The 18,106-nt window shown below is 34.3% G+C and overlaps 1 long non-coding RNA gene across 2 annotated transcripts in view; it reads right to left on the bottom strand.

The window, feature by feature from the left end:
- LOC141577571 (uncharacterized) overlaps positions 1-18,106 on the bottom strand; it is a 539,399-nt gene that overhangs the window by 423,168 nt on the left and 98,125 nt on the right. For both annotated transcript variants that reach the window (XR_012506837.1, XR_012506838.1), the window contains exon 2: positions 8,875-8,964. This is a non-coding gene — a long non-coding RNA (uncharacterized LOC141577571). The remainder of the gene's footprint in view (positions 1-8,874; positions 8,965-18,106) is intronic.

Here is an 18,106-nt window from a genome sequence, read left to right as displayed (position 1 = left end):
AGAAAGGGGAACCCTCCTACACTGCTGGTGAGAATGCAGTTTGGTGCAGCCACTGTGGAAAACAGTATGGAGATTCCTCAAAAGACTAGGAATAGACTTACCCTATGACCCAGGAATCCCACTCGTGGGCAAATATCCAGAAGGAACCCTACTTCAAAATGTCACCTGCACCCCAATGTTCACAGCAGCACTATTTACAATAGCCAAGACATGGAAACAGCCTAAACATCCATCAACAGATGACTGGATAAAGAAGTGGTATGTTTATACAGTGGAATACTATTCAGCCATAAAAACCAACAACATAACACCATTTGCAGCAACATGGATGCTCCTGGAGAATGCCATTCTAAGTGAACTAAGACAGAGAGAGAAAGAAAAATACCATATGAGATCGCTCACTTGTAGACTCTAAATCAAACAAACAACAAAATGTAAATACAAAACAGAAACAGACTCATAGACATAGAATACAAATTTGTGGCTGGCAAAGGGGGCGAAAGGTGGGAAGGGATAGACAGGGATTTCAAAATGTAGAATAGATAAACAAGATTATACTGTATAGCACAGGGAAATATATACAAGTTCTTATAGTAGCTCACAAACAAAAAAATATGACAAAACATATATGTTCATGTATAACTGAAAACTTGTGCTCTACACTGGAATTTGACACAACATAGTAAAATTATTATAAATCAAAAAAAGTTAAAAAAAAAAAAACTAGCACATATATGGCCCATGTGTTAGCTGCTGATAACTGTGACTGACCAGATGAAACTGCTTTTTCAATCCTGAGGTCAGTGGTCACTCAAACAACCATGAATTAAAGGCAAGTGTCATCCCAGAGTATAAGCTTTAGCTTGCCTATCTGTAAACTCGACAGGTTCCTGCACTGTTTCACAAATCTTGTTTAATGTTACCTTTCTGAGATTAATGTAATGCTCTGATTTGCAAGTGTTATTCTAATCCCTAGTATAGGACACTTTTTTAAGTACAAGTTAAAATTAAATTTTATTACAGATCCTAATAATAACTCAGAGAAAGCCACTGAAGTATGCAGGTGAACACCTGCAGATATTTACAGTAAGCATATAAAGTAATTTTCTCTGAAATTCTATAGCATGTATCAAACACTCCAACCCAAAACCCAAAACTCCATCTAGTAGTATAATTCAGATTTTGGTTATGAAGTTTGATTCAAATTGTTTAACATCATTTAATGATAACATTTTTTGAAGCCCCTTCAACAGAACATCGCTCTTTAATCCTACACCCTGAAATACTGGCACTTCTTGCAAAGAGTGCAGAATTTTAAAAACCACAAATGTGAGTGGTCTTTAAAAGATATAGTTTAAAAACACTATTAGTGTGAACAGACTGAAGGATAAGAAAGGTTTATAGAAAACTACATCCCACAAAGTGTAAAAACTAACATGAGAAAGCTTCACCACCAAGAGATTCCATTGTCCTAGTTTTTCTCTCAAGTCAGAGAGAAGGCAGTCAGAAAACTGCCCATCATTGGCCCAGGTTAAGATTAGTTTTAAACCTAAGTATTTTCATTCAGAGACACAACTTTCATTCAGCGCCCCAATTCAAGAGTGTGGTTAATTCAAATCTATCCAAGTGTGGGGTTTTAAAAGGTGATAGTATTGGAAATGCACATACTTTCAGGTACTTCTGGCATAAGAATACCATACACGTGGCAATATGCTAGTTCACCTTTAAGCTTGAACACTGGACACTTTTCACAGCAGCCGATTTTTACTTTTTAACATCATACTAAGGAGTAAAGAACAGGCTTAAAGTTGTCCTGAGCTATTTGAATTGCTTACGTTAATTCTGACAGGATGCGTAATACCATTATACTGTTTTACAATCAGATAATAAATGAAAAGTGATCCTTGAAATTGATTTTCTAGAACATGTTCTCTGTATGTGCTGTCAATCCTTATTAAGTGAGCAATTTTTATAATACACTGGCGACATAACAAAAATAATACTGCACACCTGCTGAGGAAAACTTCCTTTCATCTTGAGAAAAATACAAATACATATAAATCCAAGATGCAAGGTAAGAAATTACAGCAAAAGTGAAGAGACAAGAATAGTGTGGATGGGAAAACTACAATTTAATAATAGTATGCTCTAATACCTTACACACCACATTGCAAACATGAAGACAAGAACTAAAATGTCTTCATTTCAATATGAGATGACGAAGTTACAGACAACAACCAGCCTTAGAGAAAACAGCAACTTTAATCTTTAAGCGGAAGTCATAATAGCTCTTGGAAATTCCTTTGATTTTTTTTTAAATGTTCAGTGAAAAATTGACTACTAACAGAGACACCCTGGGCTAAAAGCATGCTAAACTGTTAATTTCCACACATTAGGGGGAAAAATTAAGGATTTCTTTTTCTTTTTAAATTTTCCTGACAAATATTTTGGTTCTCAATAATTATTGGTATTTTATTACCCAACATATTATTCTGTCAATTTATTTTATGAATTGCTCATTTACTTTGCATATTTGTAGACTGTTTTCGCATCCAGGTGTTGGTATTTCCTTTCCTTTTGGACATATTTTACAGCTGGTCTGCAGTATTTTGTTATAGCAGCCTAGGCTGATGAATATAGTATGCATTTTTAATAAAAAAAATTACAGTAATAGAAAGCACTATTTATACTCCTGAATTTACTGCAAGGAATATTTTTCTGGGCCTCATAAAAATTATTTCTTAACTAACAATTCTAGATCTGAAGATATTCTATAGTTTGAAAGAGTCTATGGGAACAAATTTTAATTGCCAACTTGTATAGCAACCAATTTAAGAAAAAATGTAAATATATACATATATATATGTATAAATGTTGATCAAGGTTTCAATTCTTTGTCTCCACTTGGATGCCAAGTAGGATAAAAAAATACATGTATGTGTGTTCAAGTGTGTGTGAAGGTTTAAGAGCATGCGTGGAAGGATGTGTGTGTGTGTATGTGTGTGTGTGCATATGTATATTCACTATAAATTTTAGTTCCATACAACTCATCAGTTCTTATAGACTTTAATTTGCTTGGTTATTAATACATTTATTCCAATGCTGTTTTTTACAGGGTTTTGTTTTTGTTTTGGTTTTTTTTTTTTTTTTCTTTGCTACTTTTCTTGTGAAACACTCCTGGTGATTTTAAATGCTGTTATAATCTCTGCTTCATACAACTATTGCAAAACTGAATATATCAAATGAGAAAAGGAAAAAATAGGTCAATATATCTATGTAAGTGGTCAAATAAAATAACTGAGATTATGCTTACTTCTTCATCAATCAAAACCTATCAATTATGTACCTAGCATTGTTCTTACTACTCTAAAAGATAATACAATTATAAAGCATAACTGATACAGCCAAAGGTCTTACAATTTAACTGAAAACAAACAAGGATACATAGTAGTTCAATTATGAACTGCAGTCTAACAAAAATTTTAACAGTAACTCAGGGAACAGGGAGTTACCAGACTCCTGGACTACAATCATTGGTAAATGGTTATACGAGAGTTTTGAAACTTTGATATTTGGGGAGAAGAAACGCTAATATATTTACACTTTGTAACCTCCAATACCCTTTAGAGAAGGTGTGATAATTACACGTTTAACAAGCACACACCAACACAAGGAGCAGAGGAAGAATCCTGCCATGTTAGGCTTGCTTTCTTTAGCTCCTTCATCAATTACAGTGTTTTTAATAACAAATTTCAAAATGCTTTGTTTAATCTCAAGTATTGCATTCATTTGAACATGTCCTGAGCCAAAACCAATATAAAATATTAATTTATTCTAACAATGGATAGATGTTGAGTTATTTATTGCTCATGTTTCTATTTTTATAGAATACTTTTTCCATAGTTTGTACATTAGGTGTTATGGAACCACTGAGTCAAACTTTTTTTACATAGGATTTTGCCATTTCATTATCTAAGAACAAGAAAATTGCATTTAATGTATCAATGAAATATATTAAATCATATTAGAAATTATTAATAAGTGATCAAATAACAGCCACTGTTTAGTGACCATAACAAAATGGTCACTATATCTCTCATTCATTTTATAACTTGGTCATTTTGCTAGGCATTACAATACTATATCCTATTTTTTCCTTACACAAGCTTCAAATTTGAAACTATTATACCCAATGGAAAATAGGGAAACAGTTTCAAAGTATGTAAACAATTTGACCTATTAATATGGAAGCATGGTTTATATTCCATGCTCCAACTCCGCAGCCTGCAATGCAGCAGAGCAAAAGTAACACAATCAGGTTAAAGTTTCATGTTTAAAAAAAAAAAACTCTTAAATGTTAGCATTCCCAGGGTAATGTCCTAGATCCATCTCTTTTTTGCTGTCTTTTGGGAAAAGTATACAAACATATTCTTCACCACTTCAATTACCTTATATGTATTCAACCCTGAATCTTCATCTGTTATTCAGAACCATAAAGCCAACTGATTTTTCAACTGGGAATAATCTATTAATTGATATTTCCATCATTGAACTTCTGTTCTCCTAAACCTACTCATTCAGCATTAATACACCATTCAACAATTCTACTGCCCACCCATTTACCCAAGGAGGAAATCATGATATCAACATTGACTTCTCTGTCTATCACCATTTAGTTAATTATAACTCCCACTTATTGCATTAATCTTTCTCATCCTATTTATGACAAGAGCAACTATCCTAGTTTTGGTCATTAACACTTGTGGACTGAATGATAACAGCTCAATGTTAAGTCTGCCTACTATGAAGCCACAATGGATTCAGAATGACCTTCCTCAAACAAAAATCAGATCAAGTTATCTCCTGTTTTAAATTCTTTCAAAAGCTCTCCTTGTCTTTAATAAATGTTTGGTTCCTTACAAGATTTGCAATATTCTTTGTAATCTAGTTTCTGCTTTTAATTTACTTCTTGTCCTGACTTAAATTACATGCTCCAACTGTCTTTCACTACTTTTACAACTGGAATATGGCATGTTCTTTCTCTGTATTCTTTGACAAATGACAACTTCCCTACCAGTGCAAGACCTTCTTGTCCCTTATTTATTGTATTGCTTTTCTATTTCTACTGCAAAAAAAAAAATTGTCTATAACCTAGTGGTTTAAATGATACAAAATTTTTGATTTATGGCTCTGCATGGCAGAAGTCTGAAAAGGGTCTAGTAGGGTTACACTCATGCTGTCGGCAGGGCTACACTGCTGTTGAAGGCTGCGGGACAGAATCCATTTCCCTGCCTCCTTGGAGCTTCCTGGGACTGCCTGCAGTCCTGAGCTTGTCACACTATCATCAACGCAGAAATGGCTGCTCCAGCCTTTTTCACATCACTTCATTCCGACACTGAATCACCTGCTTCCCTCTTTTACTTCTTAGAGCCTTTGTAATGAGCTAGGCCCACCCAATAGTCCAGGCTAATCTTTCACTTTCAAATTGCTTAATCATATCTGAAAACTCCCTTTTCCATGTAAGATGACATGAACATAGAGTCCCAGGATTAGGGTGAGACATCTTTAGGGACCCATTATCTTGCCTACCACACTTATTCTTAAGTTTTCAGATTCAAGGTAAATTCTTACCCAAAGCTCCTTATCACGGTTACATGCTGCTCCTATGCATTAGCATTCATTCTTAGTTGTGCTTATTATGCAAGAGTGAACAAGACAATCACTGACCTCACACAGTTTATAATCTAGTAAATGATAAAGAAAATTAAACACGTGTGGACATGAGGGCAGGAAACTGGCTCACAACTGTATTCCTGGTGACCATTACAATTATGCCATCTAGTCAATATTTAAATACTTTGCGTGAATGAGCAAAGAAATAAGTAGAAAATATATTTAATGCATTTCACAAAGCATCTTCTAATCATTAAATTCATATTTCTCTGTAAAGATATTTTTAACCAGTATCTCATCCAGCTTTAAAGTCTTATTTTGTCCACTCTGGTTTCATTCTTTTTCTCAAGAAAAGGTATACATTACCCAAAATACTGATGACTTTGTCTGTCTGCCTCATACAAAATATTTAATCAGGCAAAAATAATCATCTCGCATAATTTTTCTATACATTTGTATAATCTTTCTACAGAATTGCAGTGAATATTCTAAAAATGGAATTAAGAAAAACATCCCTTTCACAGTAACATAAAAAAAAAAAAAACCCACTAGGTACACATTTAACAAAGGAAGCAAAAACTTTTATAATTTGAAAAAGTCCAAAATATTGACAGAATTTAAGCCACATATAAATAACTGGGAAACCAATCTGCACTTATGATTGAAACACTTAACCTTGTTAAAATGGCAATTCTTCCCAAACTTAGCTACAGGTTTAACACATTCCTCATTACAATGTCTGCTGACTTTATCATAGAAGTGGATGAGCTGATTCTAAAATTCATGTCAAATTATAAGGGACCCAGAATATCCAAAACAATCTTGAAAAACAAAACACAGTGTATGACTTCACACTTCCTCATTTCAAAGCTTACTACAAAGCAATGGTAATCAAAAAAGTGTGCTGTCATAGAAACATAGATAAAAATCAGTGAAATAGAACTGAAAATCCAAAACACTAACAAACATATGGCCAAATAATTTTCTACAACATGCCAAGACCATCCAAAGAGAAAAGAAGATTCTTTTCAACAACTGATGTTGGGACAGATTAATAGCTGCTTGCAAAAAATCAAATCGTTCCCTTACCTTACACCTGGGGTAAAAATTAAGTCAAAATTGACCACAGACTTAAACATAGAAGCTAAAGCTATAAAACCCTTAAAAGAAAACATAATGGCAAATCTATTTTACCTTAGATTTGGCAAAGGATTCTTAGAAATGACACAAAAACATGGACAGTAACAACAAAAAATTGGATCAATATTAAAAAGTAACTGCTTCAAAGATACAATCAAGAAAGTGAAAAGTAAAAACAGAATAGGAAACGTATTTGCAAGTCATACATCTGATAAGGGACTTGTATTTAGAATATATAAAGAACTTTTACAAATCAATAATAAAAACACAAACAACCCAATTGAAAGAAGAGCAAAAGATATGAGTAGATATTTCTTCCATGAAGAATACAAATGGCCAGTAAGCACATGAAAAGATGTTTGACATCCTCAGTCATCATGGAAGTACAAACCCAGAACACAATGAGATACTACTTTCTACCCATTAGGATGGTTAGAGTCTTATAGGAAAATAACAATAAGCGCTTGTGAGAAAACAGAGAAACTGGAATATTGATTTGCTGCTGGTGGGAATGTACAATATTCCAGCCACTTTGAAAAACTCTCTAGTAGTTTTTTTAATGATTAAAGGTGGAGTTTCCATATGACCCACTAATTCTACTTCTATGTATATACCCAAGAGAAATGAATACTTTTGTCCACACAAAAACTTGTACATGAATATTTATAATAGTATTCTACATATAACCAAAAAGGTGGAAACAGTTCATATACCCATCAATGGCAGAATGAATCAACAACTTATGGCATGCCCATGCAACAGAATATTCAGACATTAAAGCAGTGAAGTACTGATACATTCAATATGTATCTTGAGAACATGTGGTAAGTTAAAGTAGTTAAGTCAAAAAATACCACCTTTTATATGATTGCATTCACATAAAATGACTAAAACAGAAAAATGTATAGATAGTGAAAGACAGGTAATTGTTTAGGGATGGGTGTAGAAGTTGAAGGGATGAAAGGCTAGTCACAAGGTACGGCATTTCTTTTTGAGGAGATGAAAATGTTTTCTAATTGACTGTATATAGGTAGTTGCACATACCTATGAATATACTAAAAAAAATTGAATTGCAAGCTTCAAATGTGTGAATTGTATGGTATGTGGATTATATCTCAAAAAAAAGATTTAAAAGTCAAGTAATACATAATTCACTGAAAAAAATATTTAACATTGTATTTCTCAAATGCTAACTAAAGAAGAAAAAATCATGCCAGCACCACTATTAAAGGTAAATACATTCTAAAATACTTAGAGGTGTTTCTTAACTTGCTCAATGCCTGTGACATCAGTAGCATGTTAAAATCAAAAACAAATGGAGACCAGTCTTAAAAAAAAAATTCCTGGAGCAGATAAAACCACTTTAGTCATAGAAGCAAAGCTTAATTTAGCTTCTTTTGCAAGATTAACTTGACCTGGGTCACTTTCTGTTTGTGCATTTAGAAATCATAAGCAAAACTTAAAACTGTTTTCTAGAAGTGATATAACTACTAACCAATTTCGTATCATTTAAGAAAGTCCTAATATTATAACCAATCACTGTGAAAGAACAGTCATGCCTCCTCATAAGCTGCTTTATAATCATATACCTCTGAGCCTCACTGCATGTTGTTTCGAGCACGCCTGGTTCACAAACCATGTTTTTGCACAATAGACCTTATTAATTCCTACTTCTTGGTGATTCACTGGTTTTACTCCTGTTATTTCTGAACTTTCAAAAGTTCAAATACAGCATTCCTCAGTGACAGTCAAAGCTCCTGAAAGCGTTCATGCAGATACTCTAACATCAACTCCCTTTCCTTTTTCACCAAATGACGTGCACCTGCACCAGGCTGAGACAGGTGAGCAGATTCCAATTTGCAGCTTTTATCTTTGTTCCTCTAATACTTTCTTTTATTCCTTTTTGACTTAACATTATCACCTTGCTATAGAAATGTTATTCCAGTTTCTACACAAATATCATATATAGCTGGAGAGAGGAAACATAATGCAAACTTTATTTCAAATGAACCGAATAAAGTTCTGCCCCAATTAGAGGAAAGAAAAAAACATGGAACTTACCTGTCCCAGGATGGTTTCTTTGAGCAGTAGACTCTGAAGCAGAAAGCAGAGAGGAGGAAGTTTGTTAAGAAGGTCTCCTGGGGTCAGTGGCTGTGGATGAGGAAGAAGAGGGGCGAATCAGTCAGAGGAAGAAGTCAAGCTTCAAGGCAATTTCAGCAGAACCACTCTGCCATCTCTGCAGGCAGTACTGAGAGGAGATGACCCAGCAGAGCTGCGCCAAGATGGGATGAGAAAGCAGGGTATTTCCACTCATGCGCTGAGCAATCACTGGGTGAAGACCAATCAGGGATGGGGTCATCACCTTTGTGATCATAAGGGAGGACAGCTGAGTGCTGGATGCAGGCAGTAGCTGCATCAGCTGGGCTAACAACATATTTATTTCTGAAGAGGGATTAATGGATTGCACCTCAAGACCAAGACACTGCTAAAAGATATGTTACCTTAAATACATATGGTATTGCCTTAAATAAATAAACCTTAAGGTATATGGTAATTCATACCTAATAAGCTGATTCTAAATGAAATATAACAAGGATATAATAACTTCAGGTGTTTCTTGTGAAAATATATGTTAAACTTATTGTCCATTTGAAGGTAAAGTTATTTTTTCTCTGGCTGCTTTCCAGATGTTATCTTCTGATTTTTTTAGTAATTTAAAATGATTTTCCTAGGCATGGTTTTCTTGGTATTCATCCTATTTGGGGTTGTAGGTACTAGTGAATCCTGGATAACTTTCTTCCCTTTGCCCTGACTCACTCCACTCTGTCTTCTCTCCCAATACTTCAGTTAGGATAACTGACACTTTCATTTGGGTCTCAAATGTTTCTTATGCTCTTTTTTTCAATCCATTCATTTTCCCTTCAGATTGTACTGACCTTTTATTATAATTTACTGATTCTTTTTGCTCATTCACTCTGCTGTTAAAACCATTTACTGAGTTAGTAATTACTCTATTTTATTTTCTTATTTTTCAATTATCCAAATTATTATTTCCTCTGCTTGAATTCTTCTACAAAAGTTTCATCTTGTTAGGTATAATTAGTAACAGTTGTCTTAACGTTTTAACCCCAAAGTCTTAATCATATGTGGATGGTATGTTGAATTTTTGTGTTGGTTTTAAATAATTTAGTACTGTATTTAGATGTGTCTGGTAGTTTTAGATGTAATAGTAGTCACTGTATAAGAAAAAAAAATTAGACATGTAGCTTTTATCTTCCTCTAGAAAGGACTTCATTTTCATCTGACAATTGTAATATGTGTACTCGAGTCTGGGATTCAGACTTTATAGGTCTGAATGTTTTGTTCTTTTTTTTTTGTTTTTGAATTACATAGCTTTTTAGGGAACTCAACAACAAACCTGGAATATTTACTAGTTACCCATCTAGGCATGCCCTGTACTCTATCTTTTAAAACTCAAATACTGTAAGACAAAAAAGACTCTGCTTAGTTTTCAGGACTCTTAGCTTCATGTTTATGTTTGCCTTCCTGTCTCTTGGTCCCTGCAAATAAAAAGAGAAAATAAAAGAAAAGAAAAAGAAAATGCCTTGAGAGATAAGAGGTATAGAATATTGAGCTACCTTCTTGTTCTCTTTTCTCTTCTTCCGAACCTGGACCCCTCAGCTTTAGCTTTTCTCTGAAACCCTGAACTTCACAGTTGTGTTCTAGCCCTATGATACCACTAAAGCCCTAGGCTTCTCCTTTCTTCTTGGCCTGTCTGGTCTCTGTTGCTTAAAGATAAGCAAATTTGCCGAGGCGAGGATGATAGTCAATGTTTGGTGCAACTTAATGAAACTCCCATTCAAGGAAATCAATGTTCACTTTTGAGCTTCCCATGAGACTAGAATGAGGCTTTGTGATCTATCCTGGCTTTGAAGTAGGAATGAGGAAAGCAAAAAGGCAGGGAATACTGAAAAAATGGAAGTCATAGCAACAGGCAGGCTACAGGACAACATTATGCCCATCCAGTTTGGTTGGCAGTGCTGTCACAATTCGAACAGAGATGAAATGTCTAGTGTCCCTAATGTGGAGGCAGCTGAATCCAGTGCTCAGAGATCTGAGCAGTGATGTCCTTGTGAGGGTAAATCCATGGCATGTTCTGCTCACGGTTCTGATTTTGAGTTGCCTTTAAACTACTCTCAACATTTTCAGCAATTTAGTGAGATATCCAGTAAACTCTCAATAAATTATTTTCTGCTGTTTGTGCAGAATGAATTATATTGCATTCAACCAATTTATACTTTTTTCCTTTTTTTTTTTTTTTTTTTGGTGGGAGTAGGTAATTAGATTTGTTTATTTATTTATCCTTGGAGGAGGTTTTGGGGATTGAACCCAGGACCTCATGCATGCCAAGCAGGTGCTCTACCACTTGAGCCACTTGAGCTATACCCACCCCCTCATACTCTTACCAACAATGTACGATGGTTTCCTCCCAGCACACTTCTCAGTCTTCTAGGTTGCTGCCCAGTGGATAGGTGGAAAACTACAATTCATTATTATTTTAATTTTTGTTTAATTAAATTGTGAGTAAACTCAATTGTATCTTTATAGTTATTTTTTAAACCAGACATGATTTATCGATTGCTTGCTATGTTCAACTGGTTTGTAAGAATTTTACATTAATCTTCCCATTTAACATGCATCATCTTTATTGTATAATTGAGGAAACAAACGTTTAGAAATACAAAGTGACTTGTTCAATACATTACAGCAAATGAGTGTGAAGCTAAGATTTTAAGCCAAGTAGCCTGACTGCAGAGCTCATATGATTAAGTACCTTGCTTCAGTGGTTCCCTTTAAGATAAATATGTATTTGCTCACTTTATTGATTTATAATTATCATATTTTTAAAATAAGAAAACAAGTCTAATCTTATCTTATAATTATAATGGAGACAATAAAATAATTATTATAGAACCTTTTATATATGAAAGGTGCATAATATCATGTAATAAAAAAAGTTAAAATTTATTAGAAAACTAGAAGAACATATATAGATAGGTTTGGTGTAATATTTGAGGTGTCCCAAACTGGTAAAACCTGTAAAATAAATACATAACTCCAGAAAACCTATCTTTTCTAAGCAAATTTTTCTTCATATATATATATAGAAAACATATATGTGTGCATATATATATAGAGAGAGACACATATATATTTGTATGTATGTGTGTGTGTGTGTGTGTGTGCATTCTGGCAGACCTTTTGATTTACCAAAATAATAAAGAGTCCTATATCATACAAATAGCAAGGAATGGTTTCAAAAACACTAACACAAAACAAAACAAAACAAACATAGCCTAAAAGTTATTTCTTGTGAACTGGTCTTGAAGGGAATTATCTACTTTGCTAGACAAACAAATTGTAATAGGAATGTCTTAGTCAATAAATCAAGACTCTGGAATCCTCTGTGAAGGAATCAAAAGTGACATCAGTAACATTTGGTTAACTAGACCCACATGATGAAATTCAATATCATTAATTTCTCTAAAGATATCTCCACTCCCTAATGAATTACTAATGAATGCTATGCACGTTTACATTTTTATCTATGCCCTAAAGCCATTTTGAGGTTATGGTGAGGCAATGTAATTCTTAATTTATTTCCCCAACATAGTTGGGCCATTGTTAAAACTGCTATAATATCCAGAATAAAATCTCAGTTTTATTATCCTTTCCATGTTATTGTTCTTTCTTTGAACATTTCTGACACTCACAACAAAAGCTTTATATTATGACAAGCACCAAAGCTATACCATGTTTTCAAATTGATTATTTTTAGAAAAATGTGATCATTCTTATTGGCATGACCTCTTTTTTCCTTGGACTGCTCCATTCATAGCCCCCATATCTGAGAAAGAAAAATAATCTGCTGACCAGCACCATACTAACTCCTTTTCTCAATTCATACATTAAATGTACTTCTCTTTTGTCTAGAATTCTACTAGCTTTTTAGTCTTGGGTTTTAATAAAAAGAGAAAGTGTGAGGAAACATGACTTGGGTACACTGCTGAATGGAGAGGGAAATACATGTTTTCTATTTCTCTTGAGAATAATAAGTTCTTGTCTTCCTAGGAAAAGACTGATCACTTTTGGCCATCTGAGTCAGTTTTAAGGCCATCATATTTGATCAATGACAACTTCCTTCAGCAGAATACTTCATAGAACCAGTCAAGCAGCAACAGCCTTTTCCCACTCTAGACTTGTAAACGTCAGCCAATCAGAAAGATCACTTAATAACACGCTTGCACGGCTGAAGTTCAACCAATCCCTAAACATTACCACTTCTCAAAGTCAGCCAATCCTTCAGAGTCCCACTTCTTTAAACTCTGTATAAGATTAGCTCTTTGCTTTTCCTCTCTTCTTAGGAAAAGACTGATTGCTAACACAATACAGCTTTTCTTTCAGGCAATAAATGATGATTGCTTCTCTCTATACCCTTCAATGAAAATATAAGTAAATACCCTCTACTTTTAATGTCATGAAAAGGTTATAAGTTCTTTGAAGAAATCCACTCCTATGTCTTTATTTCTTTCTACTTCATTGAGCCTAATTTACTGTTCACTGAGGACTCTCAGTAAATTAAATTACTGAAAAATATCTGAGTCACAAGCTATTTTAGGTGTTAAAAATCCAGTGGTGTCCAAACCTTAGAATTTAGCAGTAGAAGCCTCCTTAAAACAAAATTTCACACTGAATCTAACTCGTAACCAAAAAAGAAGCAGAACATCTCTGGGTGAAGTTATGGAAGAGGAAGCCAGCCCTCTCCTATTTGTGCTACTGTTCACTTCACTGCTCTTGGGGCTCTAAGGTGCTTCTAAGTCATCAGTAAGACTTTGCTAGATAGCATTTAAACCACTGATGTGTTTCTATTCTCCCATTAAAGATGAGGAAAGTGAGGCCCCAAGGACTTCCTCAGAACCAGATTACTCACAAACAAAAAACTTTTTCTCTTATGATTTCCTTGTGAGGCAATTTTTTGCCGATGGTCTTCTTCTAAAATATATTACTGTTTTCACAGAGAAAAAATGTGACAATGAATATATATATGCTCATGTGTAACTGAAAAATTGTGCTCTACACTGGAATTTGACACAACATTGTAAAATTATTTTAACTCAATAAAAAAAGTTAAAAATGCATGTAAAAATAAATTACTGTTTTCATTCACATGGATTCATTAATGTATATGAAGTTAGTTATATTTTGCATTAATGTTATCATTAAGCACTACAGTACAAAGTTACAGTAATCAAAAAAATATGGTACTGGCATAAAAATAGACATATACATCAATGGAATAGAATAAAGGATAGAGAAATACACCCATGCATACATGGTCAACTAACATATAACAAGAGAGCCAAGAACACACTATGAAGAAATGATAGTTTCTTTCATAAATAGGGGTGAGAAAATTGGATATTCACATGAAAAAGAATGAAACTAGACCTCTACCTTATAGCACTCACAAAAATTACCCGTAAATGGGTTACAGATTTAAATATAAGACCTGAAACCATAAAACTCCTAGAAGAAAAGTTGCTTAATGGTGACCTTGGTAATGACTTTTAGGTTATGGTACCTAAAGCATAAGCAACAAAATAAAAAATAAATAAGCGGCACTACAGCAAACAAATAAGCTTCGGCACAGCAAAAGAAACAATCAACAAAATGAAAAAGCAGCCTATGGAATTGGAGAAAACCCTTGCAAGCCACATATCTGATAGGTAGTTAATATCCAAAATAAACAACTCATACAACTCAACAGCAAAGAAACACAACTAATACAATTAAAAATGTGCAAGAGATCAGAAAAGGTATTTTTCCAAAGAAGACATACAAATGGCCAACAGGTACATGAAAAGGTGCTCAACATCACTAATCACTGGGGAAATGTGAATCAAAATCACAATGAAATATTGTATCACACCTGTCAGAATGGCTATCATCAAAAAGATCATAAGTAACAACTGTCAGCAAAGATGCTGAGTAAAGGGAACCCTTGTTCACTATTGGTGAGAATGTTAACTTTTACAGCCACTATGGAAAACAGTATGGAGTTTCCTCCAAAAATTAAAAATAAAACTACCATATGATCCAGCAATTTCACTTCTGGGCAGCTATCTGAAATAAATAACATCTCTATCTCAAAGAGATATCTGCACCCCCATGTTCACTGCAGCATCATTTACAATAGCCAAGACATAAAGACAACCTAAGTGTCCACTGATGGATGAACATATATATTATTACACACATATATAATGCACATTTTCCAGCCATTTTTTCAGGAAATCCTGCCACCTGTGACACCATGAATACACCTTGGGAGTATTATGCTAAGTCAGAGAAAAATAAATATTGTTATGACCTCACATATACATGGAATATTAAAAAATGAACTCAAAGTAACAGGGAACAGATTGGTGGTTTCCAGAGGCAGGGGGTGTGGGCTGAGGCAAATGAGTGGAGGTGGTTAAAAAGTATAAACTTCCAGTTACAAGATAAATTCTGGGGATGTAATGTACATCATGGTGACTATAGTTAACAATCTGTATTATATATTTGCAAGTTGGTAAGAGAATGAATCTTAAATGTTCTTATCACAAGAAAAAAATTTCTAACAATGTGAGGTGACAGATGTTAATCTTAATCTTACTGTGGTCATCATTTCACCCACATATATACATATATCATTATGCTGTACACTTTAAACTTATACAATGTTACATGTCAATTATGTATCAGTAAAACTGGAAAAAATGTAGTAATATTCTAGAATATTTACTGAGTTCATCTATTTACTCACATATTTTAATAAACATCTTGTAAATTTTAAAGTCTTCATTCATATTATCTAAGATTAAAGTTTATAATAATTATATATAACATTTTTCTGCTGTGTCTTACTCTATTGGGAAAAAATCACAGTGTTAATAACAATGGAAGTTTAATCAATTTCATTTATGGTATGAGAAGTGTTATCATAGACTATGTTATATATATTATCATTATTTTGTAAAAAGAATGTTTATTTTTCTCAGAAAGTTTCATTAAGTGATTAAATAAATGAATAAATTCTGATTATTTTATTCAGCAAAAATGTATTGACTACCTCTCGCACACTGGGAAATGTTTATAAGCATATGAAACAGTATTAGTGAACCCAAGTTTTCTGCCTTCATGAAACGTAGATTCTGATGGGGCTCAGAAGAAAAAATGAATAAAATACACAGCATATTATGAAAGGATGTGTTATAGAAACAAGGAAAAACAAAGCAGCATTTTGGAAGTGAAAGCACTGTTTGTAAAGATACAGATTATAATTTAAAATAGAGTGGTGAAAGCAGAGTACAATGAGAAAGTGAAATTTTAGCAAAGTCTTGAGAGGAAGAAATTAAAAGATGGAAGAACTTTCGTAGGCAGAAAACTTGGCCAGTGCAAAGGCCGTAAGGTAGAGTGTGCACGTATTGTTCAGAGAACAGTCAGGAAGCCAGTGTGGCTGGGTAGAGCACATAAAAGGGAGAAATGTAAGGTGTGAATTCATAAAGGTGGGAAGAGGCCAGACCATATACAGCCAGTCCTATATGCAGGCCTGCAACCTGAGTAAAAAGGGGAACTATTGCAGGAAGCAAGGATCTGACCTAGAGTGAGCTGATATGCTGAGAACCATTAGCAAGGTACTAAACTAGCCAAGAAGTAAGAGATAACAGTAGCTTGGACCAAGACAGCAAATAGGGCTTGCTTAGGAGTTGGGTGAAGGGGTCGGGGAGACAGAGAGATGTTAAGGGTTTGACGAAGTTGCCAACAACTAAGGAAGGAATTCTTAGGTGGAGCAGCTTTATGGGGACAATATTTGGGGTTCATCTAGACGTGCTACATTAGAGACACTAAACAGACAAACAAGGGGAGACTATGGTTCAACAAAGCTGGCTTGATTTTGGGCTGGAGATAATATAAAAACCTATGAACAATCAATATATAGATGGAACTTTTAATGATCATAACTAAATAAGAGAAAAGGAATATTTACTGAGCCCTGGGGCACTCCAACTTTATGGGGTCTGGGAAATCTAGAACATGCAAAGGAGACTGAGAAGGAGCTACCAACTAGGTCAGAAGAAAATCAGAAGAGTGGGTCCCAGAGGCCACGAGAAGCACCCTCCCCTCCCATAGAAGAAGGGGTGATGAGTGTATCAAATACGGCTAAGATGTCATTTAAGATTATATTGTGGAACTACCCATTAGGTCTAATAACTTGAAGGTCATCGGTAATTTTAACAAAACAGATCTGATGGCTTTGTTACAGAGAGTGGGCGTATAAATGGCCCTTTCAGGGAGTTAAAGGTGATATGAATGAAAAGTATTAATTTGTCAGGCAAGTTTGAGCAATACTGTTAATATTTAACATGTCTATTTTGAATAAGCTTAAACAGACCTTCTAATGAACGAGTGTTGTGCATTTCCCTGGAGTTTACAGTACGCAGTTCTGGCCAAATGTCCTTAATGACAGAGACCTTTTCACGTCACAAAACATTTGTAGAATTAAAGTCCTACACACTTCGAACCTATAATCTTATAGTCACTCATGCCTCTGGATTTGAAGAAAATGGTATTAAAAGAAGGACGGGTAGAGTAAACCAGCTTAAATACTCAGTGGTTTCCAATTATGTTTAATTGGCTACATACTTATATGCTCTTAAATTGGCTTCCCAAGTCATATTTAGCTCATACCAGTTTAATTCCCCTAAACCAATTATACTTATGTCCTTAAATTCCTGAATTTAAATAATACCTCTAGGTATTATTAAGTAAGAGTATTGAAAGCAAAACAGAACCAAGGAGATTGAAAGCAATCTCGCTTTCTCAATTGGGAAGACAACAAATCAAATACATGACAGAATGACATTCTAATGATCTCTCCCTGTGACTCCAGAAATCCTTCACAAAATCCCTTAAGATCTGATACTATCAAGGTCATGGACTTTTTTTTTTTCTTCCCTAAATGAAATACATTCAATGTATGACTTCTCATAAAATGTACTAGATTTACAACAGCAATTCTATTATTCCAGGCAGGAATTTGCAATTATGTTTCTAATAGCAACAGCAGCCACTTTCTGATGTTGGCACTGATCTTTGTGCAGTTTGTGTACACGAGGGAGCATTCACTGAGGGTCCTCCTGAGTGTACAGCAGCGCCAGAGTACTTTCCAACCACTTGTCCTCATAGA

This window comes from Camelus bactrianus, chromosome 4 (genome assembly GCF_048773025.1).
Source record: "Camelus bactrianus isolate YW-2024 breed Bactrian camel chromosome 4, ASM4877302v1, whole genome shotgun sequence".
NCBI lineage: Eukaryota > Metazoa > Chordata > Mammalia > Artiodactyla > Camelidae > Camelus > Camelus bactrianus.
The sequence above is the reverse complement of the archived record's forward strand: the minus strand, read 5'-3'. Positions and strand labels throughout refer to the sequence as shown.